Genomic DNA, 14,664 nt, shown 5'->3' on the forward strand with positions numbered 1-14,664 from the left:
GCTGGCCACTTACTGGGCCCGCCTGACAGACTGCGTCAATGAGCGGGTGGCAGAATTCGAGGCTGTGGCCCAGCTTGACCTGAAAATGCCGCTTGGAGTCTGGGATGTGTGCAGGTAATGAGGGTAAAAGAACAAAAAGGAAGGTCTGTGATTGGGCGAAAGACTGGAGAGATGAAATGATGAGAGTTGCGTTGCAAGGTCAAAGGGAGTGGTAATGGGACAGGTCCTCCACCGTCAGGTGCCATTCCCTAAGAGCGTTGGCAGCCATGGATTATGCTTGGCAAAGTACTGCAGTGGTTTGCCACCGCCTTCTGCAGTATGGCTGACCAGAAAACACTCCTGTTCTTCCCACCTGCCATCAGGTGTACTGGGAAGATTTACAGGCTGATAATCAAACCTGTTTGGCCACATTATGAACGCACCTTCCATTGCCACCAAGTCCTGAAGTGGGACTTGAAATACAGGGCTTCTGGTCCAGAGGTGGGGATGCTACTCACTCCACCACAAGACTGCAATGGAGGATGTCTAGAGAAGGTGTGAATGGCAGAATGATGGCCAATTGCCATCCAAAAGCAAAGACACGAATAAAACCAAAATCTGAAAAAAAAAACAAGATGGTGGAGGTTACTATCTGAAATTCTTGAACTCCATATTGAGTTTTGAAGGTTGTAAAGTGCCTAATTGAAAGCGCCATGAACAGCACCTCTTATGTTGAGCTTCATTGGAACAGTGCAGGAGACCAAAGACACACGTCTACTTTCTGTTACTCCTTCAAATAATTCAATAAAGTTGGTCAAGTATTATCTTCCCTTTTGAAATCTCTGTTGAATACTCCATTACATTTTCAGTTTCTGGATATTTTTCTGTTGCATCTTTCAGTGTTCCTTCCATTATCTCTCCGTGAAAACAAAAGCTTGGGGGTGGGGGCAATAGTCCCTGGTGCGTTCACCATGGCAATGCCTCGACCAATCAGAGTCGACTTGCCAACCAGTCAGCATCCTTTTTACATGCAGAATAAATTGTTTCCCTTTGAAATTTGGTATTCTTGCATCTGTCCTGATGAGTGCAAGATGAAAATCTTTGACAGTATGTCTTTTTTTTTACAGCAACACTCAAATTCTGTGCTGCCAAGTGATTATTAATTAGTTCAGCAAATATCTTTCTCTTTCCGCACCTGGCCCTTCTTAAGTGTCTTTATTTCCTTTTTGGTCGTCTCTTCTTCCAGCTTGTTAGTCTCTGGTATATACTGAGCCAAAGTGATTATTCAATATTTCTTCCATGTTGCTGCCATTGCCTGTGAGTTTATCTTGTGCATCCATTAGTTCCCTTGTCCAGTCCTGATTTTACATAAGAACTAGGAGCAGGAGTAGGCAATTCAGCCCCTCGAGCCTGCCCCGCCATTCATTACGATCATGGCTGATCTCATTTCGGCCTCAACTCCAACTTCCCGCCCTCTCCCCATAACCTTTCACCCCATTACTAATTAAAAATCTGTCTATCTCCTCCTTAAATTTATTCAGCGTCCCGGCATCCACTGCACTCTGAGGTAGTGAATTCCACAGATTCATGACCCTTTGAGAAAAGCAATTCCTCCTCATCTCTGATTTAAATCTACCACCCCTTAGCCTAAAACTATGGCCTCTTGTTCCAGAATGCCCCACAAGGGGAAACATCTGCTCCACGTCTACTTTATCTATCCCCTTTAGCATCTTATATACCTCAATTAGATCTCCTCTCATCCTTCTAAACTCTAGCGAGTATAGGCCTAAACTGCTCAATCTCTCCTCATAAGACAAGCCCCGCATCTCTGGAATCAATTTAGTGAACCTCCTCTGAACTGCCTCCAATGCAACTACATCCTTCCTCAAGTAAGGGGACCAAAACTGTGCACAGTGCTCCAGGTGCGGTCTCACCAATGCCTTGTACAGTTGCATTTTCCTTTAGTTATTTATGTGCCTGTAGAGCACTTTACTATTTTTTATATTCCTTGATAATTTAATTTCATGCCTCTTTGCCCTTTGTAATTTTATATCTGACTTCTTTTTGAAGCTCTTATATTTCCTGTTTGTTTTTATTTCTAATGGAATAGAATTGGAAAACAAGTTATGTTGAAGCTATACAGCATCTTGGTTAGACCAGACTTTGAGCACTGCTCAGTTCTGGCTTCTATAATATAAAATGGATACGGAGACATCGGAGAAGGTTCGAATAGGCTTGCAGGAACGATACCAGAACTGAGTGGCTGTATCTCTGAGGAAGCATCGGCAGGCTGGGCCTCTTCTCCAGGAAAATGTAGATTGTGGGGTGACCTCATGGAGTGAGTGTGAGAGAGAGAGTGAGTGAAGTTATGGAGAGATTTGATGGGATAGATATAGAGAAGATTCCACTTGTAGTGGAGTCCAAAACTAGTCCCAAAATATAGGATAATCAGGAACAAACCTAATACAGCAGCTACTTCAGGAGAAACCTTTTAACCTCAACTATTTCACAAGTTCTACCAGCTAACCCGTTTTTGGGTAGAGTAGCACTGTTGCATTTAAAGAGAAGTTAGGTTAACATGAGGGAGAAAAGAAGTGAAGGGTATTCTAGATGGATGAAATAAGATGGGAGGAGACGCATGTGAAGCATAAATGTTTGAATGTGCCAGTTGAGCCAAATGGCCTTTTTCTGTGCTGTACGTTCTGTGCAACACTCAAAAATCTTGACAACATCCAGGACAAAGCTGTCGGCTTGATTGGCATCCCATCCACCACCTTAAGCATAAGAAATAGGAGCAGGAGTAGGGCATTCAGCCCTTGAGCCTGCTCCACAATTCAATAAGATCATGGCTGATCCAATTGTGGCCTTAACTCCACTTTCCAGCCAGTCCCCCATAATCCTTGCCTCCCTCTGAGAAAAGAAGTTCCTCCCCATCTGCATCTTAAATGGGAAGACCCCTTATTTTGAAATTGTGCCCCCTGGTTCTAGATTCCCCCATGAGGGGAAATATTCTCAGCATCCACCCAGTCAAGCCCCTTCAGAATATTTTATATTTCAATAAGACCACCTCTCATTCTTTTTAAACTCCAATGAGTATAGGCCCAACCTGCTCAATCTTTCCTCTTAAGACAACCCCTTCATCCCAGGAATCAGCCTAGTGAACCTTTTACTGTCACCAATGCAAGTATATATCCCTCCTTAAGCAAGGTGACCAAAATTATACATGGGTACTCTGGCAATCTTGTCAATGCCCTATACAGTTGTAGGAAGACTTACCTACTTTTATAATCCATTTCTCTTGCAATAAAAGCCGATATTCAATTTGCCTTCCTAATCACTTGCTGTACCTGCATGCTAACTTTTTGTAATCCATGTACAAGGACACCCGGATCCCTCTGTACCGCAGCATCCTGCAGTCTCTCTTTATTTAAATAATACACTGATTTTCCATTCTTCCCACCAAAGTGGAAAACCTCGCATTTTCCCATTTTATATCCCTTTGCAGACTCTTGGTGTCCTCCTCACAGCTTGTTTATCTATCTATCTTTGTATTGTTAGCAAATTTGGATAAAACACACGGTCTCTTTACCAAGTTATCCAAATAGTTGAGGCCCCAGCACTGAGCACTGTGGCACTCCACTAGTGACGGTTTGCCAACCTGAAAATGAACCATTTATCCCAACTCTTTGTTTCCTGTCAGTTCCCCAATCCTTTGTCCATGCTAATAATATACCACCCCAATAACATGTGCTCTTATCTGGTGTACAGATAAATTAGGAGCAGGAGTAGGCCATTCGGCCCCTTGAACTTGCTCCGCCATTCAATAAGATCATGGCTGACCTGATTGTAACCTCCCACCTACCCACGATAATCTTTCATCCCCTTGTTTATCAAGAATCTATCTACCTTTGCCTTAAATAGTACCCTTTTATGTGACACCTTATTGAACATTCACCTCCTCCACCACCGGGCACCCATTGGCAGCAGTGTTCCATCTACGAGATGCACTGCAGCAACTCATCTAGGCTCCTTCGACAGCACCTTCCAAACCCGAGATCTCCATCACCTTGAAGGACAAGGGCAGCAGATGCATGGGAACACCACCACCTCAAAGCTTCTCTCCAAATACTATACCATACTAACTTGGAAATATCTCCCTGTCCTTCATTGCTGATGGGTCAAAATTCTTGGAGCTTCCCACTTAACAGCACTGTGGATGTAGCTATACCACACGGACGGCAGCAGTTCAAGAAGGCGTCTCAAGGGTAACTTGGTCTTGCCAGCGATCACATTGAGAATGGTTTTTATTCTTAAAAATCTATCTGTGTTGAGGAGAAAAGATGGGTTAAAGATTTGGCGATTGCACTTCTGAGTATTTATGAGGGGCCAAATGGCCTCCTCCTGTGCCTGAGATGCTAAGAATTCTGTCTTCAAGCTTTAATTTTGAATTCAGAATAGAGTCTTGTTTTCTCTCCTCAATTTGTATTTTCATTTTGTTTAGATTCTTGCTGACCCTTAACCTCCTATTTTGAGGTTTTAAGGAAGACCAATTAAGGTTTGTGGAGCGAGGGAAGGGGAGGCATATTGGAAAGGTTTAAGTGAGGGGGGTGGGGGAAGAGCAGTGGGCTGTTCAAGAGGTTGCAGCAAGGTCAGATTACCTCACCACCTCTTTCTACCCCTTCCCTACTTCTCTCCCCTTGTCCCCCTCCCCCTTCCCTGCCTCTTCCCTGTCTCTCTCCCCACCTCCACCCCCTCTCCGCCTCTGCTCAGGTGTCCGTTCTGTGTTTTAGGACAAAGTACAGTTATCACCAGAACTTGCAGAATCAGACGCTGTCATTGCAATGGCAGCTGAGCAACCACCTGGAGCAGGAGCTGGCCAGAGCCATGATCCTCAGGAAGTATCGCAATCATCTACTGGATGTGCTGGAGTGGGCCAATCAGATTGCAGAGAAACAAAGGTGCGCAGCGATTGACTGATGTGTGAGATGGTTGTAGTTTGTGTGGGAGAATTGTCACCGTCAGTTATTTCGTCTTTAGATTCTTTTCTCTGCCACCTCTGGCCCCTCTTAGTGGAGTTTAGTGTGCCAATTCTCGTGTGAGCTTTGGCAGTGAGGGTGAGCAAGCGATTCTGCCATCAAGGGTATTGTATCCAAGGGACATGTTCCATCAGGAGCTGGGGACCTGGCTATTCCACCCCTCACCCCCACCCCCATCCCGACCCAAAGCCCAAAGAGTCCTCCCTCTACCTGACTCCATGAACACTGAGGGGAGGGGAGGCGTGTGAAGGGGCGGAGCAGAGAGGGGAGGAAGCACCATTACAGACAAAACCCACCAGATGCTGCTCTTGTTTACTACAGAATAATAATTCAGGAGGGAGAGCTGTCCAAAAATCTCCGAGCGTTGGAAGATCTGAAGAAAATTTGGAGGCTACTCATCGAAGAAGAGAAAAGGTTGAGCCGAGAGTTGAAGAGGTGCCCGGTGCAGAGTTAGAGCCTGAGCCTTCCTGACTAGTGTCATCCCAATCCCTTCTCCCCTTCCCCTACCTTCTCCTCCCCATCTGTCCCCTGCCCTTCCCTCCTCTCCTCTCCTCTCTCCCTGTCTCCCTCTCCCTCCCCTCTCACCTTAGGCTTGCCAACTGTGGATGGACATATTCCTGGAGGTTTTGTGCGGCCTCCAACTGCCTCCCCCAGTCACACAGCCTTTTCTCCACTTCCCCTATTTATATAACCAATAAAGTGTTTAAAGAAAAATAACGTCAGTCAATTTTTTTTTTACTCTCCCTTTGACTCCAGGACAATCCTAGAGGCTTGGCAAGTTTCTCCTGGGCAAAATAGATTAAAAATAAATCTCAAAATCTGGCAAAATTTCACTTGCCACATGAAAACTTCCCAAAGCTTTCAAATTTAGCAACAGATTGATAGTCTTCGTTCAGATGAGACGTTAAACTGAGACCACCCCACCTGGCCTCTTTGGTAGATGTTCACCATCCCGCAGCACGATTTCGAAGCAGAGCAGGAGAGTTCTCCCCACTGTCTCGGCCAACATTCATCCCTCAATTGACGTCACTAAGAACAGATTATTTGATCATTTATCAGATTGCTGTTTGTGGGAGCTTGCTGTGCGCAAATCGGCCACCACGTTCCCTACATTACAACAGTGACTATACTTTGAAAGTGTCCCATTGGCTGTAAAACGCCCGGGAGAAGACCTAACGTCCTGATAGGTGCTAAATAAATGCAAGTTCTTTCTCGTGTTAAATCACTTTGTGATACATGGAGCATTGGTTGTGCCAGTTTGTGGAAAATGGAGCATGTTCTATCATAGAGATAAAAACAAAAAGCTAAAAGCTACTGCGGATGCTGGAAATCCAAAACAAAAACAGAATTACCTGGAAAAACTCAGCATGTCTGGCATCATCGGTGGAGAAGAAATCAGTTAACATTTCGAGTCTTCATGACCCTTCGGCAGAACTGAGTATAGTTAGGAGAAAGGTGAAATATAAGCTGGTCTAAGGTGGGGGGGTGGGGGGAGAGAGAAGTAGAGGGTGGGATGATTGTGGAGATAAGCAAGCAGTGATAGGAGCAGATAATCAAAAGATGTCACAGACAAAAGGATCAAAGAGGTGTTGAAGGTGGTGATATTATCTAAGAAAAGTGCTAATTAAGAATGGAAGGCAGGATACTCAAGGTACAGCGCTAGTGGGGGTGGGGTGGAAAGACTAACAAAGTTTTAGTTTTAGATTTAAAAATAATGGAAATAGGTGGGAAAAGAAGAATCTATATAAATTATTGAAAAAAAAGGGAGGGGGGAGAAACGGGGTGGGGATGGGGGGAGGGGGAGTTTAAGATCTAAAGTTGTTGAATTCAATATTCAGCCCGGAAGGCTGTAAAGTGCCTAGTCGGAAGATGAGGTGCTGTTCCTCCAGTTTGCGTTGGGCTTCACTGGAACAATGCAACAAGCCAAGGACAGACATGTGGGCAAGAGAACAGGGTGGAGTGTTAAAATGGCAAGCGACAGGGAGGTTTGGGTCTTTCTTGCGGACAGACCGCAGGTGTTCTGCAAAGCGGTCGCCCAGTTTGCGTTTGGTCTCTCCAATGTAGAGGAGACCGCATTGGGAGCAACGAATGCAGTAGACTAAGTTAGGGGAAATGCAAGTGAAATGCTGCTTCACTTGAAAGGAGTGTTTGGGCCCTTGAACGGTGAGGAGAGAGGAAGTGAAGGGGCAGGTGTTGCATCTTCTGCGTGGGCATGGGGAGGTGCCATAGGTGGGGGTTGAGGAGTAGGGGGTGATGGAGGAGTGGACCAGGGTGTCCCGGAGGGAACGATCCCTTGACCTCTCTGTCTCAATTTCTGATGATAGACTGTCTACCAATATCCATTATAAGCCTACCGACTCCCACAGCTACCTCAACTACAGCTCCTCACACCCCGCTTCCTGTAAGGACTCCATCCCATTCTCTCAGTTCCTTCGCCTCCGTCGCATCTGTTCTGATGACGCTACCTTCAAAAACAGCTCCTCTGACATGTCCTCCTTCTTCCTTAACCGAGGTTTTCCACCCACGGTCATTGACAGGGCCCTCAACTGTGTCCGGCTCATATCCCGCGCATCCGCCCTCACGCCTTCTCCTCCTTCCCAGAAACATGATAGGGTCCCCCTTGTCCTCACTTATCACCCCACCAGCCTCCACATTCAAAGGATCATCCTCCGCCATTTCTGCCAACTCCAGCATGATGCCACCACCAAACACATCTTCCCTTCACCCCCCCTGGCGGCATTCCGTAGGGATTGTTCCCTCCGGGACACCCTGGTCCACTCCTCCATCACCCCCTACTCCTCAACCCCCACCTATGGCACCTCCCCATGCCCACGCAGAAGATGCAACACCTGCCCCTTCACTTCCTCTCTCCTCACCGTCCAAGGGCCCAAACACTCCTTTCAAGTGAAGCAGCATTTCACTTGCATTTCCCCTAACTTAGTCTACTGCATTCGTTGCTCCCAATGCGGTCTCCTCTACATTGGAGAGACCAAACGCAAACTGGGCGACCGCTTTGCAGAACACCTGCGGTCCGTCTGCAAGAAAGACCCAAACCTCCCTGTCGCTTGCCATTTTAACACTCCACCCTGTTCTCTTGCCCACATGTCTGTCCTTGGCTTGCTGCATTGTTCCAGTGATGCCCAACGCAAACTGGAGGAACAGCACCTCATCTTCCGACTAGGCACTTTACAGCCTTCCGGGCTGAATATTGAATTCAACAACTTTAGATCTTAAACTCCCCCTCCCCCCATCCCCACCCCGTTTCTCCCCCCTCCCTTTTTTTTCAATAATTTATATAGACTCTTCTTTTCCCACCTATTTCCATTATTTTTAAATCTAAAACCAAAACTTTGTTAGTCTTTCCACCCCACCCCCACTAGAGCTGTACCTTGAGTATCCTGCCTTCCATTCTTAATTAGCACTTTTCTTAGATAATATCACCACCTTCAACACCTCTTTGATCCTTTTGTCTGTGACATCTTTTGATTATCTGCTCCTATCACTGCTTGCTTATCTCCACAATCACCACACCCTCAACTTCTCTCTCCCCCCGCCCCCCCCACCTTAGACCAGCTTATATTTCACCTTTCTCCTAACTATACTCAGTTCTGCCGAAGGGTCATGAAGACTCGAAATGTTAACTGATTTCTTCTCCACCGATGATGCCAGACATGCTGAGTTTTTCCAGGTAATTCTGTTTTTGTTATGTTCTATCATAGTCTGTAGTTATTAGAAAGCTCCACCACATTTTCATGCACTGAATATATAATCTATATAATAAACCGTATCAAGTGTGTGGTTTACATAAGCATGACATTGAAAATCTTTAGCTGTAATATGTCCAACTTTTGCATATGATCTTTTAACAAAAATGCTTATGGAGGAAGATTTCCCCTAGGTTTAATAAGTATACTGAAATTCTAAACCGGTTATCAATGAGTTTACAATTTTGCTTCAGATGGTGCACAGAGGAAACCTTTTCTCCTATAACCAGTGAGGGTAATGGTGCTACAATTAGACTCATAGCCATTGCATTATAGAGGAGGAAAGTGGTCATTGTTCAAAGGTCCACAGAATTATAGGCCAGTTAACTTCACGGTGGTGACAGGAAAGGTAATGGAATCCTTACTCAAAGATTTAATAGAGAAACATCTAGGAACTGAAAATATAATAATTTAGTCAGCACGGATTTTAAAAGTGAAGGTTTTTTTGGCATTCATTCATGGGACATGGGTGTCACTGGCTGGGCCAGCATTTATTGCCCACCCCCAATTGCCCTTGTTCAGAGGGAATTTAAGAGTCAACCACATTGCTGTGGGTCTGGAGTCACATGTAGGCCAGACCAGGTAAGGGTGGCAGATTTACTTCCCCTAAAGGGCATTAGTGAACCAGGTGGGTTTTTAACAACGATCATTTTGTGGTTATTATCAGACTTCTAATTCCAGTTCTTTATTGAATTGGAATTTCACTATCTGCTGTGGTAGGATTTGAACCAAGGTCCCCTGAACATTATGCTGGGCTTCTGGAATATTAGTCTAGTGAAAATACCACTATGTCAGTGGCTCTGTAGTTATAGGTAGATTATGCTAGACCAACCTTACTAAATTCTTTGAAGAAGTAATAGAATGAGCAGACAGGAATAATGGAGTCTAGGTAATATACTTAGACAAGCAAAGATCCACAAAACATTTGCGTGAAATTAGTACCTTTATTGCAACAGTATTTCTTTAAATCCCCATCCCATGCCATCCCTCTGTCATTTCAATTCCCATTCCCCATCCCACTAGGGTTGCCAACCCTCCAGGGATGGCTGGGAGTCTCCTGGGGAATCGGCATCAATCCCCCGGTGGCCACAGAAAGTCTTCCTGGAGATTTGAAAACAATATTGGGTGAGTTGGGCTGGTTTTGCTTCAAACCAGCATCATCAGTCCTCCCCCCACCCCCCATGGCCTACCCCCGACCCCCCCGAAACCAGGAAGGAGGGTCCCACGGCAGCGGCTGGGAAATGTAGACTCTATCCCTACGTGGCGGAGAGTGGGGAACCGGGTGGAGAGCAGGCTGAAACTCCCCGAGGACTCTGCAGGGCAGGAGCGGGGGCAGTGGGCGCTGGTGATGTGACTTATCAAGTGAAACCCCTGGGAACTGAGGTAAAAAGAGTGAGAGTAGCAGCTGTGACAGAGGGTAAGCAGCAGCTCAGTTGGGATTGAGATTTTCTTGTTGCTGATATTTCCAGTATCTCTCCCCGCCACACCAACCCCCCAAAACCCACCCAACGGCCTCCCAATTATTGTGCATTGACAGCAGTAAGAGGAGGTGGATTTGTATTTATGTATCTCCGTTTGTACAGACAGCTCATAAACCTAGAACCTGGCTGTGCTGTGCTGCCAGCTTTACATTCCACTACCATCTCCTGGAATATGTCCAGCTAGACTCCTACCCCTCTTCCTATGCCATCCCTGACCCCCATTTCATCCCTCTATGTTGTTGTTTTCCCATGCACTCCCACCACCCCCCCTTCCATACTGTTCCCCCTCTACGCCAATCCCTCCAGCCAGGGTAACTGTCGTTGGGCTCCCCTTTATTTCCTCCACCAACCCTCACCAACCCCCGGCATTTCCACCAACCATCCCTCCCCACGGCAACCCTGTCCCTCTATACCATCTCCACCCCCACCTCCCCAGCCTTTGTTGGGCTCCCGATATCTTTCGCTGTTCTCTTCCTCCACCAACTGTTGGCAGCCTCACCTGTGTCGGATGCTCCATGTGCCTCCGCGTGTGCCAGGCTCCATCCACCGAATCAAACCCGCCAACCAATCAGAACAAAAACGACAAGACAAAAGCTGCATATTATTATAGGTTTTCAAAGGGCCGGTGATAAGGTATCAGAGTGGCCTCATGATTATCGGGAGATGGTGGCACAGCGATAATGTCACCGGATTAATAATCCTGAGGCCCAGGCTAGTGCTCTGAAAACCCACCTGGTTCACTAATGCCCTTTGAGGAAGGAAATCTGCCATCCTTACCTGGTCTGGCTCCACATGTGACTCCTGACCCATGGCCCTAGCAAGCCACTCACTAGGGATGGGCGACAAATGCTGGTCTAGCCAGTGACACCCACGTCCTGTGAAAGAGTAAATAAATAAAAAAAGGGGTCAGAACCTGGGGAGTCAGGTGACAAGCAGTAGAATGGACAGCAAGGTGGCTGCACAGGAAACATTAGAAATTAAAGGTAAGTTCCCAGACTGCTTGGAAGTGGTGTTTTACAGGATCGGTGCTGGGATCACTGTTACTGACCATGTCCAGAAACACTCTGGACTCTGGGATCAGAAGCACAATTTTAACGTCAAATTGGGTAGTGTGTTAATACTGAGGAAGCCTGCAGCAAAACGTAAGAATCCATTAGTAAATTTGCAGAAGGGTCATGTAATTTAATTGATTATAGATAACAGTGAGATGGTGCATTTTGACAGGAAAAATAAACAGGCCACACACACACCTTGGAAAATCAGTGTCCCTCAAAGAAGCAAAACAAAGCCCTTGGGCGTGTTTCTAGAGGGATAGAATGGAAAGCAGAAATGTTTTGTTAAACTTGTATAGAATCTCGGTTAGGCCGCACTGGGAATAGTCCTGGTCCCCGTGTTACAAAAGGCTGGAGAAAGTGCAAAATGGATTTCCTAGAATGATACCAGAACAGAGCGATTATAACTATCAGGAAGCATTGAACAGGCTGGTGGGCTTCTTTCTCTAGAAAAGAGAAGGCTGAGGGGTGACCTGATAGAGAATTTTATAATTCTGAAAGTGTTTGATAGGTTAAATGTAGAGATGTTTCGACTAGGGACCATAAATATTAGATGATCCTCCTTCAGGTACCAGGCCCCAAGAGGGCGTTGGCGACCATGGACTGTCACTGGATTGGTCCACGATTATGCTCGGCAAAGTACTGCAGTGATTTGCTGCTGCCTTCTGCAATATAGCTGCAGGATACTCTCCCGCTCTTACCACCTGCCATCAGGCGTCTCGGAATGATTAACAAGCTGATAATCGACATATTTGGCCACATTATGAATGGCCATAAAGTCCTGAAGTGGGACTTGAACGGAGAACTTCTGGCCCAGAGGTAGGGACGCTACCCACTGTGCAACAAGACCTCCTTAAATATTAGCACTAATAAATCTCGAAGGAGATTCAGGAGAACGTTCTTTACACAGAGAATGTGGAAACCATTACCACAGGGAGTAGTTAAGATGAATAGTATAGACACAATTAAGGGGAAGCTAGATAAATACATGAGGGAGAAAGGAATAGGTTATGTCGATAAAGTTAAATGAACTGGGGCAGTAGGTTCACATGGAGCATAAGTGCTGGCACAGACAAGTTGGGTTGAATGGCCTGTTTCTGTGCTGTGCATTCAATGGAATTGGGCCTTTGCCCCCAGCTTTTCCATTGCTCCTTTAACCAAACCACCATCACGCCTTCTCCTCCTTCCCAGAAACATGATAGGGTCCCCCTTGTCCTCACTTATCACCCCACCAGCCTCCGCATTCAAAGGATCATCCTCTGCCATTTCCGCCAACTCCAGCATGATGCCACCACCAAACACATCTTCCCTTCACCCCCCTTGACGGCATTCCGTAGGGATCGTTCCCTCCGGGACACCCTGGTCCACTCCTCCATCACCCCCTACTCCTCAACCCCCACTTATGGCACCTCCCCATGCCCACGCAGAAGATGCAACACTGCCCCTTCACTTCCTCTCTCCTCACCGTCCAAGGGCCCAAACACTCCTTTCAAGTGAAGCAGCATTTCACTTGCATTTCCCCTAACTTAGTCTACTGAATTCGTTGCTCCCAATGCGGTCTCCTCTACATTGGAGAGACCAAACGCAAACTGGGCGACCGTTTTGCGGAACACCTGCGGTCTGTCCGCAAGAAAGACCCAAAACTCCCTGTCGCTTGCCATTTTAACACTCCACCCTGTTCTCTTGCCAACATGTCTGTCCTTGGCTTGCTGCATTGTTCCAGTGAAGCCCAACGCAAACTGGAGGAACAGCACCTCATCTTCCGACTAGGCACTTTACAGCCCTCCGGGCTGAATATTGAATTCAACAACTTTAGATCTTAAACTCCCCCTCCCCCCATCCCCACCCCGTTTCTTTTCCCCCCCCACCCGCTTTTTTTTCAATAATTTATATAGATTCTTCTTTCCCCACCTATTTCCATTATTTTTAAATCTAAAACTAAAACCTTTAGTCTTTCCACCCCACCCCCACTAGAGCTGTACTTTGAATATCCTGTTTTCCATTCTTAATTAGCACTTTTCTCAGACAAAGACCACCACCTTCAACACCTCTTTGACCCTTTTGTCTCTGACATCTTTTGATTATTATCTGCTCACACCACACCCTCAATGTGTCTCTTCCCCCCCGCCCCCCACCCACCTTAAACCAATTTATATTTCTCCCTTGTTGAAACTATGCTGCAGTTCTGCCGAAGGGCCATGGATGCTCGAAACGTTGACTGATTTCTTCTCCGCCGATGCTGCCAGACTTGCTGAGTTTTTCCAGGTAATTCTGTTTTTGTTTTGTTTTGGATTTCCAGCATCCGCAGTAGCTTTTAGCTTTTTGTTTTTACCATCATTTTCATTCTAATTACTCTGACAATTATTACATTTCTTCCTCTACATCTTGCATCCTACAGCAGGGTCTGGGTACAGGAACTCATATCCCAACAGGGTCTGGGTACAGGAACCCATATGCCAGCAGGGTCTGGGTTCAGGAACTCATATCCCAGCAGGGTCTGGGTACAGTACCTCATATCCCAGCAGGGTCTGGGTACAGTACCTCATATCCCAGCAGGGTCTGGGTACAGGAACTCATATCCCAGCAGGGTCTGGGTATAGGAACTCATATCCCAGCAGGGTCTGGGTGCAGGAACCCATATCCCAGCAGGGTCTGGGTGCAGGAACCCATATCCCAGCAGGGTCTGGGTGCAGGAACCCATATCCCAGCAGGGTCTGGGTACAGTACCTCATATCCCAGCAGGGTCTGGGTACAGTACCTCATATCCCAGCAGGGTCTGGGTACAGGAACTCATATCCCAGCAGGGTCTGGGTATAGGAACTCATATCCCAGCAGGGTCTGGGTGCAGGAACCCATATCCCAGCAGGGTCTGGGTGCAGGAACCCATATCCCAGCAGGGTCTGGGTGCAGGAACCCATATTCCAGCAGGGTCTGGGTACAGGAACCCGTATCCCAGCAGGGTCTGGGTACAGGAACCCATATCCCAGCAGGGTCTAGGTACAGGAACCCATATCCCAGGAGGGTCTAGGTACAGGAACCCATATCCCAGCAGGGTCTGGGTACAGGAACCCATATCCCAGCAGGGTCTAGGTACAGGAACCCATATCCCAGCAGGGTCTGGGTGCAGGAACCCATATCCCAGGAGGGATCAGGTGCCTGAATCAGCCATGATTTTATTAAATGGTGGAGAAGCTCAAGGAACCAAGTGGCCTACTCCTGTTCCTAATTCGTATGTTCGTGTCATGGCTGATATGATAGTGGCCTTAAGTCACTTTCCTGCCTGTCCACCATTACCCCTCCCTTGACAATCAAAATTTTTGGTTTAACTTTTCCACTCCCTTAGACTACCATA

The 14,664-nt window shown here is 46.7% G+C and overlaps 1 protein-coding gene across 1 annotated transcript in view; it reads left to right on the forward strand.

Moving 5' to 3' along the window:
• LOC144669599 (alpha-N-acetylgalactosaminidase-like) overlaps positions 1-14,664 on the forward strand; it is a 376,191-nt gene that overhangs the window by 283,440 nt on the left and 78,087 nt on the right. The window lies entirely within an intron of this gene.

The sequence above is a fragment of the Cetorhinus maximus genome, chromosome 29, assembly GCF_964194155.1.
Source record: "Cetorhinus maximus chromosome 29, sCetMax3.hap1.1, whole genome shotgun sequence".
NCBI classification, from domain to species: domain Eukaryota; kingdom Metazoa; phylum Chordata; class Chondrichthyes; order Lamniformes; family Cetorhinidae; genus Cetorhinus; species Cetorhinus maximus.